Here is a 19,947-nt window from a genome sequence, read left to right as displayed (position 1 = left end):
AAGAGATAGAAATCCTAAGAAAAGGCTACATAGTTTGTTGTATAAGGGAAGGTTATGATTAACAAAAGAGGTAGAGAGGAGACGTGAAGGTTTCACTCTTCCGGCATAGATCGCACATTAGATAGTTCGCATCTTTATAAAGAGGAAATTGTATATCTGTTGCGTAAGAGTCCTCCGGGTATTCTGTTGGGTGGTAATTTTAACTATGTGTTGCGTCCTGCAGATCAATCTCCAGATTTTAATTTTTCTCGTGAACTACATGAATGGTCCTCTCCTTACGCCTGAAAGGCGTCTGGATATGCAAATACCCGACGTTAGTTACATTTACATACTTTACTGCGACTTCTAGTAGCAGGTTAGATAGGTTTTACTTATCAGACTGCCGGAGTGATAGTATTACTAGTGTTTAAGTCATCCCAGTTTCGTTTACGGATCACTGTGCTGTGATTACAACTATGTCTTGAACGGCGACCAGTCAAATTGTTTCGCCCTCCGTGGATGTTAAACGTCGCTCACCTATCTGACCCCTCTCTCGATGACGTCATGAGAGTCGTGTGGGAGCGTACTCTGTGATCCTCTGGGAAATACTCTTCCACACTTGACTGGTGGACACAGCTAGCAAAACCGAGGCTACGGGAAAATTTGATACTTTTCTGTGCTGCCGAAGCGCGAGACTTCCGGAGAACTTACGAATATTAGTATTCCATCCTGCGTGAACTTTATGCTGTTTCGGATCGCGCCCACTCTGTGAATTGAGGATGTTAGGTGTGTAAAGGCAAAATCGTTGCCCTTGACGAGAATACAAATGCAAAGTTTGAAAATACGATCCAAGCCATGCTCATTTGTGACGGAAGATATGACTTCCTTATATCGTGTGCTTCGTCATCAGACGCGTCGCCGACGCGCTTGTATTCATTCTCTCACGACAAGTAACGGACGTATCGTAATGGTCCAATCTGATATAGTGCGTATATTACACCAGTACTATGTAGACAACTACGAGATCGATGAACCCTGTGAAAAGTTTTGCGACCCACAAGTCAGCATCTTGGATATGACAATTACATCCGAACATAATGCACCGCTCTTAGCTGCCTTTCAGCATGAGGAAGTTTACTAACTTGGTGTGGTACCGTCTTCTCAAAAGTCCCCGGGTCCGGATGGACTTCCCAAGGAATTATACGTGGGCTTTTGGCTGTTGTAGGGTGCTACTTCTACGTCCCTTCTGAATGAAGTGTTACAGGGTAGAGTAGTACTGACCCCTTTGAAAGTGGGAAAAATTGTTTTAATCCCGAAACGTCCTGGACCGGCTGCCCGTGATAGCTTCCGCCATATACTTTGTTAAACTTTGATTATAAGACTGTGGCGAGGGCAGTTAATAGTAGGATGTCGGCTCTGACGGAGAAGATTGCTGCAAAGCATCAAAGCTGCGTACCGAGTCGTACCATTCTTACCCCTTTAGTTGAGTGTCGTGACGTGATTTCCGTTGCTGCTGTAACGTTCTTCCCTTGTGCCCTTGCATTTGATCGTGTTAATCACAACTTTTTGCTTCGGATTCTGGAGACAGTTGGTGCTCTCTAATCTGTGCTCTCTAATCTGTTTGCGGGTATTTCGCCTTCGGTGGTTGATAATAGTCAACTGACGACCCCATAAATATCCGTAGGGGAGTGCCACAAGGAAGCCCGCTGTCAATGACTTTGTTTCTGTTATCTGTGGATCCCTTACTTCGGATGCTCGCAACCCAGCTTTCCGTATTGCAGCTGTTCATGCATACACTGATGACTTGATGGTTCTTCGTCGCAATCCTGCGGAGATCAGTTCAGGTGCACTGCCGAGCTGGATAGCCGTGCGGTCTGATGCGTTTTGTCACGGTTCACGCTGCTCCCTCCGTCGGAAGTTCGAGTCCTGCTTCGGACATGGGTGTGTGTGTGGGTGTGTGTGTTGTCTTTAGCGTAAGTTAGTTTAATTTAGATTAAGTAGTGGGTACGCCTATGGACCGATGACCTCAGCAGTTAGGTCCCATGGTCATTACCACAAATTTCAAAATTTCAGGTACACTACTGAATGATGGTAGACACAAACTTCTTACCTTGCGAGGTTTTGATGACACGGTTGTTCCTTGGGCAGTGGATCAGCGTACGTCTACATCTACGTGATTAGTCTGCTATTCAAAATAAAGTGCCTGGCAGATGGTTCAACGAAGCACCTTCAAGCTGTCTCTCTACCGTTCCACTCTCGAACGGCACGAGGGAAAAACGACCATTTAAATTATTCTGTGCGAGCTCTAATTCCACTTATTTTATCGTGATGATCATTTCTCCCTATGTAGGTGGCTGCCAACAGAATTTTTTCACAATCAGAGGAGAAAACTGGTAATAGAAATTTCATGAGAGGGTCCCGTCGCAACGAAAAACGCCTTTGTTTTAATGGTTGCCACTCCAATTCACGTATCATGTCTGTGGCACTATCTCCTCTGTTTCTCGATAACGCAAAATGAGCTGCACTTTTTTGAACTTTTTCTATGTCCAGAATGAGATTTACTCTGCAGCGGAGTGTGCGCTGATATGAAACTTCCTGGCAGATTAAAACTGTGTGCCGGACCGAGACTCAAACTCGGGACCTTTGCCTTTCGCGGGCAAGTGCTCTACCAACTGAGGAGTGCTAGTTCTGCAGGGCTCGCAGGAGAGCTTCTGTAAAGTTTGGAAGATAGGAAACGAGATACTGGCAGAAGTAAAGCTGTGAGGACGGGGCGTGAGTCGTGCTAGGGTAGCTCAGTTGGTAGAGCACTTGCCCGCGAAAGGCAAAGGTCCCGAGTTCGAGTCTCGGTCCAGCACACAGTTTTAATCTGCCAGGAAGTTTTTTCTATGTCATCAGTGAGTTCCACCCGATGCGGATCCCACGCCACACAGCAATACTCCAGAATATGGCGGACAAGAGTAGTGCAAGCAGTGTCTTTGGTAGACCTGTTGCACCTTCTAAGTGTTCTGCCAATGAATCGAAGTCTTTGGTTTGCTCTACCCACAACATTATCTATGTCATCGTACCAATTTAGATTATTTATAATTGTAATCCCTAGGTATTTGGTTGAATTTACAGCCTTAAGATTTATGTGACTTATCGCGTAATCGAAATTTAGCAGATTGGTATTAGTACTCAAATGGATAACTTCAGACATTCCTTTATTCAGGGTCAATTGCTACTTTTCGCATCATACAGATATCCTATCTAAATAATTTTACAATTCGTTTTGGTCGTCAGATGACTTTACAAGACGGTAAATGACATCATCATCTGCAAACAGTCTAATAGGACTACTCAGATTGTCTCCTAAGACGTTAACATAGATCAGGAACAATAGAGGACCTATAACACTTCCTCGAGGCACGCCGGATATTACATCTGCTTCACTAGAGGAGTTCCCTCTAACATTTCTGAGAGGAAATCACGAATTCAGTCGCACAACTGAGGCGATATTCCCCAGGTACGCAGTTTGGTTATAAGACGCTGGTGAGAAACGGTGTCGAAAGCCTTGTGGAAATCTAAAAGTATGGAATCAATTTGACATACCCTGTTGATGGCACTCATTACTTCATGAGTATAAAGTGCTAGTTTTGATTCACAACAACGATGTTTTCTGAATCAGTACTGACTATGTGTCAGTAAATCGTTTTCTTTGAGGTAATTCATAACGTAGGAACACAGTATATGTTCCAAAACACTACTGCAAATCGACGTTAGTGATACGAGCCTGGAATTTAGCGGATTACTCCTACTTCCCTTTTTGGGTATTGGTGTGATTTGAGCAATTTTCCAGTGTTCAGGTACGGATCTTTCTGTGAGCGAGCGGTTGTCCATAATTGCTAAATATGGAGCTATTGTATCAGCGTACTCTGAGAGGAACCTGACTAGTACACCATCTGGACCGGAGGCCTTACCTTTATTAAGTGATTTAAGCTGCTTTGCTACGCCGAGGATATTTAATTGTATGTTTCTCATCCTTGCGGTTGTCCTTTATTGGAATTTGGGAGTATTTACTTGGTCTTCTTCGATGAAGACAGTCTTCGATGGCTCACCTGAGGATGGCTGGCAGTTGTCCAGTCGAAATATCGTGGATGGAAGCTAACGACGACCGGCTGCAAGCCCTAAATCTTTTTGATTATTAGGGTTATCGTGAACTGCACGAAGAATTGCCTCGTCCATTGCAGGTGTCCTCGTCGTTCTAGGTCTTCCCCAGTCGCGAGTCATAGGCTGGAATATTCCGTGCCCCCTAAGACGCTTCGATCGTCTTCCTGTCGGGACACCTTCGTTCTGGAAATCTGTCTCGATACAAACGAACCGCGCCACGGCTATTGCCCCGTGCTAATCCATACATCAAATGGGCATCTGCCAACTCCGCATTTGTAAACATTGCACTGACTGCAAAACCACGTTCGTGATGAACACTAACCTGTTGATGCTACGTACTGATGTGCCTGATGATAGTACTGTAGAGCAATGAGTCGCATGTCAACACAAGCACCGAAGTCAAAAAAATGGTTCAAATGGCTCTGAGCACTATGGGACTCAACTGCTGAGGTCATTAGTCCCCTAGAACTTAGAACTACTTGAACCTAACTAACCTAAGGACATCACAAACATCCATGCCCGAGGCAGGATTCGAACCTGCGCCCGTAGCAATCTTGCGGTTCCAGACTGCAGCGCCTTTAACCGCACGGCCACTTCGGCCGGCACCAAAGTCAACATTACCTTACTTCAATTGGGCCAACTGGCGGTGAATCTAGGAAGTACAGTACATACTGACGAAACTAAAATGAGGATTAACATGGAAATTAAGCGTTTCCGGACACATGTCCATATGTCATCTTTTCTTTATTGTCTGTGAAAAATGTTTCCTGAAAGTGTAGCAGTACCTTTTTGTAACACCCTGTATATCTCTCAGCTGCTGTCGATACTGTCTCTTTGATATCATTCCACATCTTTTCTACGCTTTCATGATCAGATCGGAAGGAGTTAAGACTGTCTCTTAAAAGGACGTTAAGAGCATTTTTGTCAGTTTTTTAAAAAGATATACTTTGCGTTTCTTTTTGATGGTTGTTGGTGTTTGGTATTCAGCCTAGCAGCAACTGCCTTGTGGTCACTAATCCCTGTATTCATGATACTCCCTATTTGTTCAGGATTATTTGTTGCTGAGAGGTGAAGTATACTTTCCCAACCATTTACACTTCGAGTGGGCTCATGAACTAATTGTTCAAAATAATTTTTTGAGAAAGCATTCAGTACAATTTCGGTTGACGTTTTATGCCTGCCGCCGGCTTTCAGCGTATAATTTTTCCAGCACATCGAGGGTAGACTGAAGTCATCACCCACTATAATTGTACTAGTGGGGTATCTATTTGAAATGAGACTCTGGTTTTCTTTGAACTGTTCAGCAACTAAATCTTCTGAGTCGAGGAGATTGGTAAAACGATCCAATTAATAGTTTAGCCCGATTGTCAGGTATAACATCTACCCATATTGTTTCTCAGGAGTTATTAATTCAATTGCACTACAAGGTAAACTACTTTTGACAGCAATAAATACTCCACCACCAACTGTAACTTACTTCCAGCTTCAGCCAGCTTTCCGTACCTATAACTATTTGAGCTTCAGTGCTTTCTATCAGGGCTTGGAGCTCTGGTTCTACGACAATTTGCAACTACAATACCGATCGTTTCTATAACTACCTTACTGTGTTTTACCTGCCCCTTTTAGACAGACGTCCTTTTTGTGGTTTACTGAGACCCTCTAACTTAAAAAACCACCGAGTACCTTTCACACAGACCCCACTACCTGTGTAGCCACTTCCGGTGTGTAGTGGACTCCTGACCTGTTAAGTGGAACCCGGAAGCCCAGCATCCGACGACGCAAGTGAAGGAATCTGCAGCCTACACGAACAGCCTGACCCTGAACCTTTGATTCAGACCCTCCACTCAGCTCTGCACCAAAGGAGCACAGTCGGTTCTGTCGACGATACTGCAGACGGTCAGCTCCGCCTTAATCTCGCAAGCAAGAGTGGCAGCCTTTACCATTTCCGCTAACTGTCCGAAACCAGAGTGAATCTCCTCCCATCCAAAGCGACAGACGTCATTGGTACCTACATGCGCCACCATGTGCTGTTGGCAGCACCCTGTACTCTTCATGGTATCCGAAGCACCTTTTCCACAATCTGAATGACTCCCCTCGGAGTGCACACGGAGTGCACAGTTGCTTCCTGCCTCTCCTTGGCAGCCATGTTTCTAAGGGACCCCATTACGCGCCTTATGTTGGACCTCCCAACTACCAGCAAACCAACCCCCTGCGAATGCCCAGACCTTGCGGGCCGAGAAGCTTCCTCTGGATCAGGGTGGACGACTGCATCCGGCTCAGAGACTTCGTCAGCCACAGATAACGCTGGAAGCGTGAGACGAACCTGGAGGCGCTGTGATCACCCCATCGGAAAGTCTTAAGAATGATTTCCTACTCGACCACGATTGAGGAAGCAACCTGGTACAGGCAGTACCCAGGGCGGCCACAGAAGTGGCCGATCGGGGACACGTGGGACGTGCTCGACGTCTCTCCCATATCCGCGTCTGACCCCCCACAGCAGCCTCAAGCTGTGTTACGGGAGCCAACACAGCCTGGAGCTGTGAGCGGAGAGTTACCAACTCACCTCGCATCTGTACACAGCAATCACAGTTCCTGTCCATTACTGAAGTCGCTCCTGTTTGAATCTCGTAAAAATATGTAATAAATGGTGTACTCGCCTTATTAGCAGCAGGAACTCGCGGTGCACTCTCACTGACAGTCTCTTGGTATCATCATTAATTGTTGTCCACTCAAAATGGCGACGCTCAGCTGGAAGTCTGTTATGGAAAAAAATTCAGGGAGTGAAACTAGAACATGAAAGTAGTTCTCTTACTCTGCTCCAGGAAGTCCTAATACTGGATACATTTGTCTTATGCAAAGCTTATTACAAGGCCCAAATTTATCCGCTTCCCTCGATGATAGTGAAGAAACAATTTTCTGCTCGTTCCTTATGGAAAAGACATCTATTTCGCTTGCGGTATGAGGTGATCACGAAGCCTCGTTTTTTTTGTGGGGTTGGGCCTGACTGAAATACGAAGGAAGTCGCAGATAGTATATGTGCGTCGTACTGTTTTGACGATAACTCATGAAACTCACACATTCACGTCTCGGTTATTTCTCTGTGTCCTTCCTGTTAGTCTCGAACCTCCTACTGATGTTGGTCGCATGAATTATAAGTTAAAAGACATCCGTGACTTCTATCTTGCAGTGAGATACTTGGGGCTGACACTGCATGGAGACCCGTCCTCACCATGAGGTTCCTAAACATTCGTTGGGAAGCAGTCCGTTTCCCAAACCTTCTTGAAACAGAGTCGCCGCAAACAACGTGGACGACGGTTTGGTTCAATATCAGTCTTCCGCTGTTGCCGATGCGCGTAGCGTCCTCGTGGTAAAAGGGAGTAAATAACCTGATGCTAACGAACGAGCGACTTTGCCGCAATGGGCTTAGCGACACGTATTTATATAGTTGTACGTCTACAGATACGATACGACATCGCTTTATTCGTGGAGGTCATATGGAAAATTGGTCTTGGATTAGGGCACAATTGGCCTTCCTTACTCGACCTTCTGAGACTGTATACACTACGGACATCATATAGCGCCCAGATTCTCTCTTGACATGGTTCAAATGGCTCTGAGCACTATGGGACTTAACTTTTGAGGTCATCAGTCCCCTAGAACTTAGAACTACTTAAACCTAACCAACCTAATGACATCACACACATCCATGCCCGAGGCAGGATACAAGCCTGCGACCGTAGCGGTCGCGCGGTTTCAGACTGTAGCGCCTAGAACCGCTCGGCCACCCCGGCCGGCTATTCTTTCTTTTTTCCACGGTCGAAAATCCATACCGTAAAATTGTTGTTGGGACACTTCGTTAATTATGTTGTAGAAGATGAGGGGGAAGAGCACATGAACTTCATGCGGTACTTGATCACTGCCTATTGGACCTGCTTCCGAATGCCTCCACATCGAGATCTCTTCGCGAACATGTTGAATCTTGTTTTTCGTCGGCAAGGTGTTGGTTAATTACATTTTTCTGATAGGTGTTTTTCTTTGTCATGTATGTTCCCATATGATTTGCTTCGGCTTGTTCTCTCCTGGTTTAGCTGTTCGTTTTGTTTATCATTTTGACTCAGCATCGCTCTAGTTCTATTGTTCGATGAAGTATGTATACACATGAGAGAATACAATCCTTGCAATCGATTTGGAATTTTCTTAGGTTGTTCTTTAGGATATAATCTGATTTTGTTGTCCTCCTGCTTTTAGCTTCTGTATAAAATACAAAATAAAAAGATTGAAAATTATTATAATATGAAAACTTCATAAAAACAATTATTAACATATATCATGAGAGCTTGGTGGTGGTTTGTCGGTTATGGCCTACGGCTTTTTTTCTTTTCCCCTTTTATTTACTGTTCTGTTGTTATAATCAAACTACCATTTTTAGCTTATGTTAAATAATGGTTTGACTGTAGTCTACATAAGTGTCATGATAGTACCAATTCATTCTGATAATAATAATAAAAAAAGTGTGGTAAGGTGACCATCACGATAAGTGAAAAATAAATAAATAATGTGGTTGTATTGGAAAATAAGCGCGGTAGGACTGTTGCAGTATTAATATTCCTATATCAGTGGAGTTGTCTATGTAGGTTCTCAGAGTGCTGTTTTATCCCATAGGAATAAACGTTCCATAGATCATCTGAATGGTCGTTATATCGAAATGATATGGAACGAGTCAGTCTAAGGGATATGTTTACATGACTAGTGTTAATACTAATGAACACATTATAATTTTGAGTCATAATAATGCAATTGCGTATATTCATTCTTTTTCTGGCTACTATTTTTGAAGGAGAAATTGTAAGTTTAATGGAACGAAATATCCAGGAGAAGTGACTTCATAATAGATTTTATTTGGTTCGCTACCTGTCAGACAATTTATGTTATTGACCAAAGGATCAGAAACGTATGTTGCTGCATATTCATCTCTGAGTCACTGACAGATTTAACGGTGTGTAATAACGTTCATTTTCCCATTAGCGTTCTAGATATGGACATCATTATTCCTTTCAAGTTGTGATAGGTTAAATATGACGAATTTCATTTGAGAACATATATTTGCTGGTGACTCGGCGGCGTGACCGACTCCAGTCCCTTCGCTTCCCCTTTGGACTCCGGCTTGAGAATCCTCGAATGGAATTGTTATGGGTATTTGCGTCACCTTCCAGAGTTGCAGCCCCTTCTTTCCATCTAGTCCGCTACTTGCATTGCGCTCCAGGAAATCCATTTCGTCAATTCTTACTCACCCGCCCTTCGTGGGTTCCACGCTTTCTGTCGGAACCGACTTGGACCTTTGCGGGCTTCTAGTGATGTTTGCACCTAGGTGTGCAAGGACATTGTTAGTAAATGGGTTCCCCTCCATACCACTCTGGAATCCATTGCCCTCAGTCTCGGCCTTCCCCCTTCCATTCAATGGGGAGTAGACGATGACTTATGTGACAACGATAGTACCAAGCGTTGATGCAGTCTCGTTTAGACTACAGAAGTCCTGTCTATGGTTCTGCGTCGCCTTCAACACTGCAGATCCTAGACCCCATCCACCACTCTGGGGTCTGACTTGCGACTGTTGCCTTCTGAACTAGCCCCATACTTAGCCTTCTTGCAGACCCAGGGATTCGACCACTGAGAATTTTGCTCCAACAACAGCTGATATGTTATGTGCTCTGCATTCGCTGCATCCTAAAGCACCCAAATTATGGTTTCCTTTATCCAGACACGGAGATGACCCCCGCCGCAGTGGTGGTCACGATGTGGGCTTCCCATGGCTGTCCGCATTCAGTCGCTCTTTTCTGACCTCCTGCAGTTCCCTTTACCACCTCTCTTCTCTGCTCACGCACTAACACCTCCTTGGTGCGTCTCTCGGCCACAGCTCTGTCTTGATCTCTCAATCGATTCAATGGATTCTGTCCCTCTGACGGCTCTTCTCCACCAATTCTACAGTCTCCTCAGTTCATTCCAGGGTTGAGAAGTGATTTGTACTGATGGCTCCATGGTAGCTGGCTGCACTGGTTTTGCTTACACCTATGCCCAATGCACAGAACTTTGTCCTTGCCAGATGGCTGTAGTGTTTTCACTGCAAAATTGGTAGCCATCTTGCATGCACTGCACCATATCTGCTCTTGCTCGGGACTATACTTCACTATCTGTAGTGACTCAATGAGCGGTTTACACGCTATCGGCCATTGTTTACCTCGTCACCCTTGGTCATCGCTATCCAGGTCTCCCTTTCTCTCCTTGCTCAAAGTGGATGCTCGGTGGTTTTCATTGGGACCCCATGCCATGTTAGGATTTTTGGCAATGAACTTCCCAGTCGACTGGCTAAGTTAGCTACTACCAGGTCATCTCTTGCTATTGACATTCCGGAAATAGACCTTCGCTCGGCATTACGTCGTCAGGTTTTGGGACTCTGGGATGCAGAATGGCACACTGTCTTTGCCGAACAAGCTCAGGGCGATTACGGATTCTACAACACCGTGGCGGTTCTCTTTCTGGGCCTCTCGTAAGGCTTCTGTCGTTCTATGCCAGCTCCGCATCAGCCATTCTTGGTTATCTCTTCCATTGTGAAGACCCCCCCTCTCTGTCGTTGTGGATTAATGTTGACTGTGGCTCACATATTATTGGACTGCCCCAACTTAGTCACCCTGCGGCGGACTTTTAGCTTTCCAGACTCGCTACCCCTGGTGTTGGCTGACAATGCCTCAAGGGAGGATCTCGTTTTACGTTTTATTCGTGATTAGGGTTTTTTATCGCTTTATTTAAAGAAGAGAATTTCCAACTTATCGGTGAGTGGAAGGGATGGCAGGCCCTCTTGCTCCCCCCCTTCGCCCCAACTGGATTGGCTTCATCTGGGCTTGGTGGTTCACCCCGGCCCTCTGCCTTCCCACGCCTTTCCTTATGGGATCTGTTATGTCTTGAGCGTCTCTCTTGTCTCCTGTACTTCTTCCTTCACGCCCCTGTCATTTGTCGCTTCCTTTCTCTCACCTCATCTTCCATCCTTTTCGTTCCTTCCCTGTAAATACTTTACCATTTTTTGGATATTGCAGTTCCCTCTTTTAATGTGGGATTTTATCGGTTTTACTTATTCTAAGGTCGGAGGGACTGATGACAGCGTAGTTCGGTCCCTTCTCCACCCAACTAACCAGCCACAAATTTATCGTTAAGAACTACCCTTATACCTAGATCCCTCAAATATTTTTATATACAGTTCTTCACTCAGAATTGTTACATCTGTTGTAAGCAGCATCTCAAGAAAAAGAGGGTTAACCCGCTCTAAACGATGATTGGTAGTGAGTGTAGACGTTAAGCTATGACTGTCAAAATTGAAGTAGCATAAAAATTTATCCTGATGCTGCTTCTCTTTCTGTACAACAGTCGTTGCAACACCGACACTGACGGTACCACCCATGGTGTTCTGATGCATACGTTACGAGTTCACTCTCATGCATAAACGTATCAGATGTCTCTCCCTTAGCCGGAGTTGAAAAATACACTCAAATGTAGTAATATTGTCCGTCAGTATCGTGTGACTTTGTACTTTCAAATAAATTTTCAGTCACCAATGAAGGAGCAATGTTTGATATATTTCTGTGAAACAAGAGAACAGCTTAGTATAGCTGGGTGAATACTAGCGTGTATAATTGTTCTCTGACGGCTCTGGTAAGATATCGGTGTGAAGCTTTCAACAGTTCTGCGTGAAGCTGATATAAATGATTTATATTTGAAATAATTTACTTAATACTTGTTGGCATAAAAATTCCGGAAAATTCGTATGTTGTCTACTCGGTCACTCCAGATCGATTGTTAAAGAATATGAATGCTAATACAGTGTGGCAAACACTAGAGGCCTGTATTTTGCAGATGCTTCATCAAGATTTCATCCGAAGAGATTTGTGCAGCAACAGGCGACTGATAACCAGTTCTTAGATTGAGAAAGTTATCGACGTCTTTCTGGGCAAGTGTGAGTTTCTATTTGCAAATAAACTTATTGCCACAGTGTCGGGTATCTTGACGTATGACATTTTTCCTGAGAGGGAACATTTTAAATATTATTCAATGAGATTAAATACAATTAATTTTATGTGACTGTGCTGTTTCCCTTCAGGCACAAAACAGCATTTGAAATGACTTGTCTTCGTTGGTGAAACGGCACTAAATCGTATGGTTGTCTAATAATGTGATGATGGATGACGTCTTGGTTGCTGCTTGGTTTATCCCCATAACTGGCTATTTGTGAAATGGAAGGTACCCCACTGCGCTTAGTTACTGAAGAACAGACGCATAAGCGACAACAAAATCTGAGAAAGTTGTTTTTCTGCACGACCTACTTACATTTAAACTTGAGAATGTGAAAATTTGATGGATGGGGAATAAAATTTGTAGTGTGCAGAATACAATAGAAACTGATTTTATTTAACGCACGACCGTTTTAGGGGTTCTGCCGATCTTCAGGTGGTTTACGTTCATGTACATATTTCCATACTCAGTGCTCAAGATCACTGTTTAAATCAAAAACAGATAATGCGATGTTGAATAAATAGGCACAAACATAGCATTAACCTTTGTTTTGGTTGGATATTGTGAGTGCATATGCTTATGCAGTTATTAACATAATAAGTGTCACTACTTCATCAAAGACATAACGTGGATGCATGAGTAATTAGCATGGTGAATAATTTAAAGTCAACAATTAAATATAATGAAATATTTTTTATGAAAGAATGTGAGAAATATAATGCGAAAACGGTATGGATGCACCAGCTACATGTAAGTACTATATTATTTTACAGTATATCAAGCTTAGTCACTTTCAAATGATTCATTTGTGTCTATTTACTAATCGTCACATTAGTTGTTTCTGATTTAAACTGTGATCTACAACACTGAGTACCGAAATTTGTACGTGAATGTAAACCAGAAGATGGGCACAGGCCCAAAACCGGCCTTGTGTTGAATGAAATCCCCTTATTGTGATTATTATTCACCACTTTATAAAGGAACAGTCAAGGAATTCAATAGCATCCATTATGTATGAAATATATGCAGTTTGTCCTCCGCACGCTGTGCTGCTCACATTTAGCCCAATTATTACCATTTCCAAATCTACAACTATCGTTTGAAGAGAAGACACTTTGGTTGAATACAGATGGTATTTGTGATGTGAACCTGTACTACGTAGATTTGAGAATATATTTCGCACATGATAATCCTTACAAAGGGGAACGTAACAACCTGTGTTAATTATACTATTAATGTAAAACAAATTGCACCGTAATTTTCACCATTTAAATTATGCAACATAGATGAATTCGCCTGTTGGTTTGTGACTATGGTATCTTAGGTTGGGGGTGCTCTATATGAAGAACTGATTAACATGAACAACATGTAAGATGCTGGCAAGATTTCTGGCGACAAAAGTCATTTGCACTAACCGAGAGACAGGTTATTCCCGATGGAATCAGCCACGTAAATTATTCTGTCACACAACAGACTGAATGTAACGAATAGTCTGGCTCTCGTTAGTGATTCCGGGTGCTGGTACCTGCAAAAAAGCATTAGAGACTTAATAACAAATAGGATGTTTAGTGAAGCAACGATCTTGGGCAAATTTAACCCTAGTTTACTACAATCCCTGGTTGCAAGCACATATTTAATCGAGAAGACGATAAATAATACACGTTAACTTGAGCAATAAATTACAAACTGAAAAGAACTACCATCTTTGCAACACACTTAAAGTGGAGGTAAACTTATATGGCAAAGTCTGTAAGGAACAAGTGTAGGACGTGTCTGTCGTCTCAGTAGGTTATTTTCGAAAATACATAACCGCAGATGGATGCGCGGCGATTATCCCGTTCGTGCCAGAGAGTCATATGAAATCTGAAACCAAAGGATGGAGTCTGCCAAGTTATTGACGTTGAATAACTAACCAGTTTTAAATCATGGACCGTAATCAAGTTTAGGTGCAATCGACCTATCAAACGCGTAACTGCTTTCTTTCCTAGTTAGCCTACATTTTCCGATAATCCCGCTATAGCTGATGAGTTGGGGCGTCGAGTCCAACATATGGCAGATTCTCCTGCCAGTCTCTAATCATTCTGCTCACGTGTATTCGGCAGACCATTATAAATCCAAGTGCTGCTCTCACTGTTCCTCCTCAGTCGACAAGACCGCTTTTCTGCTTCTATAAGTGTTTGCCTCCGCATCTTCATCCAGAAGAGCCCCTTCCGTATTCTCCTCCAGAGCGTCCAAATAATGCTGTCGTTTTTCTATGCTCTGCACGAAACCCGTACAAAAGGATACCCCACTGAGCCATGTTGCAGGGCGATTTGATTCTGGCGCCGATCAGAGATATGTAATATCGTTGCGGTGCTTGTATTTTCCCTAGTCGCCGTGTGGACACCGAGTACGGGGCAGTAAGAGTGTTCTTAACACTGGCCGTACCTGCTCAGAAAGAGAGAGAGAGAGAGAGAGAGAGAGATAGAGAGAGTCATCCGCTTCCCGTTTAGGACGCCGGGGCGGCAGATGCAAACGTTGCTGGACAACAACGCATGGCTAACAGCGCAGCCTCCTCGATGTAGAACCAAGTATTTCGTGGACGAATAATTCAAAGTTCTCGCCCCAAGTTGCTCTTGCGTGCGCAGTACGTTACGTGACCGCTCATCCATGATCACGGCCAAGAGAGTGCTGCGGACTATTACATGCTGGTTTTGCTACACCGTAATTGAAACTGGGGAAAATATTGTGACTGTGTTCAGACGCATGTGTTCTTGTAATGCCCCTGAACATACATTTATACGGAAGCGCCAAAGAAACTACTGTAGGCGCTCGTATTCAAATACAGAGATATGTAAACAGGCAGAATACGGCGCTGCAGTCGGCAACGCCTATACAGGGTGGTCCATTGATCGTGACCGGGCCAAATACCTCACGAAATATGAGCCAAACGAAAAAACTACAAAGAACGAAACTTGTCTAGCTTGAAGGAGAAAACCCGATGGCGCTATGGTTGGCCCGCCAGATGGCGCTGCCATAGGTCAAACGGATATCAACTGCGTATTTTTAAATAGGGACCCCAATTTTTTTTACATATTCGTGTAGTACGTAAAGAAATATGAAAGTTTTAGTTGGACCACTATTTTCGCTTTGTGATAGATGGCGCTGTAATAGTCACAAACATATGGCTCACAATTTTAGACGAATAGTTGGTAACAGGCAGGTTTTTTAAATTAAAATACAGAACTTAGGTACGTTTGAACATTTTATTTCGGTTGTTCCAATGTGATACATGTACCTTTGTGGACTTATCATTTCTGAGAACGCATGCTGATACAGTGTGATTAACTGTAAATACCAGATTAATGCAATAAATGCTCAAAATGATGTTCGTCAACCTCAATGCATTTGGCAGTACGTGTAACGCCATTCCTCCCAACAGCGAGCAGTTCGCCTTCCGTGATGTTCGCACACGCACTGACAATGCGATGACGCATCTTGTCAGGCGTTGTCGCTGGATCACGATAGCAAATATCCCGCTACGTTCCCCACAGAAAGAAATCCGGAGACGTCAGATCCGGTGAACGTGCGGGCCATGGTATGGTGCTTCGACGACCAATCAACATGTCATGAAATATGCTATTCAATACCGCTTCAACCGCACGCGAGCTGTGTGCCGGACATCCATAATGTTGGAAGTACATCGCCATTCTGTCATGCAGTGAAACATCTTGTAGTAACATCGGTAGAACAGTACGTAGGAAATCAGCATACATTGTATCATTTAGATTGCTATTGATAAATAGGGGCAAATTATCCTTCCTCCCATAATGCCGCACCATACATTAACCCGCCAAGGTCGCTCATGTTCGAGTTGTCGCAGCAATCGTGGATTTTCCGTTTGCCAATAGTGCATATTATGCCGGTTTACGTTACCGCTGTTGGTGAATGACGCTTCGTCGCTATATAGAACGCGTGCAAAAAATCTGTCATCGGCCCGTAATTTCACTTGTACCCAGTTTCAGAACTGTGCACGACGTTCAAAGTCGTCGCCATGCAATTCCTGGTGCATAGAAATATGGTACGGGTGCAATCGATGTTGATGTAGCATTCTCAACACAGACGATTTTGAGATTCCCCATTCTCTAGCAAATTGTCTGCTACTGACGTGCGGATTAGCCGCGGCAGCAGCTAAAACACCTACTTGGGCATCATCATTTATTGCAGGTCATGATTGACGTTTCACACGTGGCTGAACACTTCCTGTTTCCTTAAATAACATAGCTATCCGGCGAACGGTCCGGACACTTGGATGATACTGGGATACCGAGCAGCATACATAGCACACGCCCGTTGGGCAGTTTGATCACAATAGCCATACATCAACACGATATCGACCTTTTCCGCAATTGGTAAACGGTCCATTTTAACACGGGTAATGTACCACGAAGCAAATACCGTCGGCACTGGCCGAATGTTACGTGATACCACGTACTTATACGTTTGTGGTTATTACAGCGCCATCTGTCACAAAGCGAAAAAAGTGGCCCAACTAAAGCATTCATATTTCTGTACGTACTACACGAATATGTGATAAAAATGGGGGTTGCTACTTAAAAAAATCGCGGTTAATATCCGTTTGACCTATGGCAGCGCCATCTAGCGGGCCACCCATAGCGCCATCTGGTTTCCCTCTTCAAGCTAGACGAGTTTCGTTCTTGGTAGGTTTTTCGATTGATACTTATTTGGTGAAGTATGTGGCCCGGTCACTATCAATACACCAAGTGTCTGACGCAGCTGCTTGATCGGATACTGCTGCCACAATGAGAGATTATCAAGATTTAAGTGAGTGTGAACATGGTGTTGCAGTCGGCGCACGAGCCGTGGACATAGCATTTTCTGTGGTAGCGATGAAGTGGGGATTTTCCGGTAGGACCATTTCACGAGTGTACCGTAAATATCAGGAATCCGGTAAACCATCAAATCTTCGACGTCGCTGCGGCAGGAAAAAGATCCTGTCAGAACGGGACCAACGATGACTGAAGGAAATCGATCAACGAGACGGAAGTGTAACCCTTCCGTAAATTGCTGCAGATTTCAGTGCTGGTCCCTTAACAAGTGTCAGCGTGCGAACCGTTCAACGAAACATATTCCATATGAGCTTTCGGAGCCGAAGACCCATGTACCCTTGATGACCACACGAGACAAGGGTCCGGCAACATAGACATTGGACTGTTGATGACTCCAAACATATTGCGTTGTCGGACATGTCTCATTTTAAATTGTATCGACCGGATAGACGTGTCGGGTATTGAGACAGTCTCATGAATTCATGGACGCTGTATGTCAGGAGGGGACCGTTCAAGCTGGTGGAGGGCTCTGTGCAGTTTGAGTGATATGGGATCCCTGATACGTCTAGATACGACTCTGCCAGGTGACACGTACATAAGCATCCTGTCTTATCATCTGCGTCCATTCATGCCCATTGTGTATTCCGACGGACTTGGGCAATTCCAGCAGGAAAGTGCGACACCCGGCACGTGCAGAATTGGTACAGAGTGGCTCCAGGAAAACTCTTCTGAGTTTAAAAATTTTCACGTGCCACATAACCCATCGGACATGAACATTATTGAGAATATCTGGGATGCCTTGCAACGTACTGTTCAACAGAGATCTCCACTCCCTCATACTCTTAAGGATTTATGGACAGCCTTGCCGGATTGATGGTGTCAGTTCCCTTAGGCACTACTTCAGACATGCCACGTCGTGTTGCGGCACTTCTGCGGGGTCGCTGGGGCCCTACACGATATTAGGTAAGTGCTCCAGTTTCTTTTCCTCTTCAGTGTATTTCCTCCATGCTAATCTGATTCCCCAGTGAAATGATGTATACATTCGGAACCTGGCAAGCGATTAGTTATTTACCTTTGTTCGACTGTTTTTCGTAAATATCTCCAGAAAGCAGTTTCTGAATTCGTCTTCTACTTGAGCTATCTGTTAATGACAATTATGCAAAACATTGGTAAAATTTTGTTTCTTTTCCTCTTCCGTTGTTGCGCAGTACCTACTGTGAGCTGTGACTGTCGTTCTGGTAACTTTTTTTCTGCTCTCTTAAGCAGGCTTATATTACCGATTTGGCATGCGTGTCAGTTGCAAGCAGTTTTGCGCCTCTTCACTGTTTCGTACAGAAGGCATTTCATTCACTAATTTTGTTCATACGTCTTTTGTTATTATAGTTTCTCACCTTGTAGCAGATAAAATTGTTTTCAACTGTATCAGAAACTATTGTAATTGTGATTTCGTCGTCTTTCTTATTTTTGATCAATTGGAATCGATTCATAGAGAGTCGTAAGTTTGATCTCGTTAGATCAGTCTTACGTAAATTAATACTGAATGCTAAAAGATTCAATAAAGTCCATCTGCGTAAAAAGACGCTAGAGTTTCTTAATTCTATCTTTTGCTTCAGCTGAAAACTTTTACATCAGATGAAGATGAAGCCAGTAATAACTGAGCTGAGTACATTGGTCTGGCGATTTAATTATTGTTAATGAAGAGTTGATTTCATGGAAGGGTTTCTTTTGTTAAAAATTTGTTAAAGACAGGAGGAAGAAACAAAACGACTATGGGAAATAAATGTCTTACAGTTTAAGAAAAGTTTTTCTCTTGTGTGTAACCCCGGTTTTGCGACTACACTGTCCATGCCTTTGCTAACCAGTCATTATACTGGTAGCAAGAGCATGGTTGAGTGATAGCTAACATAAAGAAAATTTGATATAATTAATGTAGTTGAATTAAAAAGTATAGTTAAGTACGTGCAGATGTAAGTTAATTAATAAATGTTAATTTAGAGTTCAGAGTTACAATGTAAGGTTTGCTCATTAGATGGAGGAAATTCTCGGCGCCAGACTTGTTGTGTTTTAAAAACCACCGAGGCAAATACTGTTAATAATATCATAGAGGCGATTCGTCCGCAGGATCTTTTGCGAATGGATCTTTCCGGCAATCTTGCTACTCTTAGAAACCTGTTTTCCGTTACCGGAAGAAAAGAGAATTGTTGATAATCGCGAAAATGAACCGGTGATATCTGTGTATTGGAAACAGCAAGAAAGTAGACTGCGAGTACCCGGTTCGGGAAGTTGGCTTCGTTGTGGTAGGTAGGCCGTGAAATAGTTGTAGGGAATTGTAGCCGGAGGCTAAAACAATAACTGCTGATGGTGTTGACAAAAACGTACACCGTTAAGGATTTTTATTAAAATTGAGGGTGTTAAGCACTGTCTTCCTTCTGTTCCTGCGCTCATTAACCGTGAACGGGTTTGCACTTTTACTTGATTCGGAGCTTGTTGCTGCTTGATGGATTATCAGTAGTATCAAAATCATAGAGATCTGTGTAACGTTCAGACCTTGCAGCCACTTACAAAAGGATGCCAGGCAGTGAACGGCGGGCTGTTGTCGGTGATGGGAAAGCGAAGGTCCGAAAATGTCCGGGTCAGTAGATTTCCTAGCTCCGAAGGACCTATCTTAATGTATTTCTTTGGGCTGTCATTTCAAAACAAAAACTCGTTGCGTTTTGGATTAAGCAGGAAGAAGATTCTTTTTTAAAATTTTCTTCTGAGAGCAGGTGAACTCAAGAGTATACCGTGGTGTTAGTGCTGCTGAAGAGTATGCGAAGAAGTTGAAGTTAGATCATCTGGAAGTTGAGCAACCCCAAAGCATTCTAAGCCTGTTACTGCAATTCCCAGGTGCGCTCGCTGAGCAACTAGGAATAACCTAGAAAATGGAGTATGACAT

The sequence above is a fragment of the Schistocerca serialis genome, chromosome 7 (genome assembly GCF_023864345.2).
Source record: "Schistocerca serialis cubense isolate TAMUIC-IGC-003099 chromosome 7, iqSchSeri2.2, whole genome shotgun sequence".
NCBI lineage: Eukaryota > Metazoa > Arthropoda > Insecta > Orthoptera > Acrididae > Schistocerca > Schistocerca serialis.
This window is presented reverse-complemented; position numbering follows the sequence as displayed.